Raw genomic sequence first — 1067 nt, forward strand, 5'->3', positions numbered from 1 at the left:
GATGGAGCTGAACTGTTCTCAGTGGTGGCAGATGACAGACTCTCTGCCTCCTACCCCAACTGGGTCCTGGACACAACTGGAAGCCTTAGGTATGCCTCCGAGTTTCTCCCTTTGAACACCCTTTGCCTAGGCTTACAAAAAAGCTACCTAAGCTTTTGGGCTTCCTTCCATCTTAATCTTCTGCATGGCTAAGGGTTTCTAAAATCTTGGCCAATGTCTTACTCTTATCAAACTTACTGCCCAAAATTGCTTGTTCCTATATAGATCAGACAAAAACAAGCCCACACCAAAATTTCCAGTCTAGTATAGCCCCTATTCTGAATACTGCATGCACAAGGGAAATCCAGAGGTGGGGGTATCTTCACAGGCATTTCATGATGATAATATGTGATAATAATGTAAATGCAATATATATTCCCTTTTAAGACAGCATTGTTCTTGCTTTCCAGCGTTTAACTGCTTTATGAAGAAAACTTAGGAGCCTTTTAAAGACTCATCTAATTTCCAGTCTTGGCACCCTCTTTATCCAGTGTCTATGTGTTACTTGAGTCTGAATTTCTCTGCCATTCTAGCTAGATTACAAACTGATTCAACTAGGGTCATACGTGCCTGGACTCAGCAGCACTGAACCTATGGTCAGTACTCAATAAATACACAATATTCTTTTGTAAGCTGAGGCTCACTTTATCAGTAGGGGGAGAAGTCAGGGCCCCAAGCTGTTTACATAGCAATTTAGGTAAGGTAAACCTCACATCATTCTCTGTAGAGAAGCTTGTATAATAACACTCTATTGTTTCCTGTTCTAAATCGTGGAGAGGGTTTTTTTTCCTCCTTCTATACTGTCTGTTCACTTTTTATTCTCACTGCTCCAGTGTCTTGTTTCTTTCTGAGGCTTCCGTGCAAGATGTAGCAGAGCCTTGGCTCCCACCTCTCAGCACAGGAAAAGTATACCTCTCTCTTTAAACATCCTGCAATCCACAGGAATGTATCATTGCATCAGCACAAGCCAGAGTCCATAAGCATCTCTAAATAGATCCTTATATCTTTGGCTTTTGGCGACTGAGCAA

The sequence above is a fragment of the Gavialis gangeticus genome, unplaced genomic scaffold (assembly GCF_001723915.1).
Source record: "Gavialis gangeticus isolate Ggan-Ray unplaced genomic scaffold, GavGan_comp1, whole genome shotgun sequence".
In the NCBI taxonomy this organism is placed as follows: domain Eukaryota; kingdom Metazoa; phylum Chordata; order Crocodylia; family Gavialidae; genus Gavialis; species Gavialis gangeticus.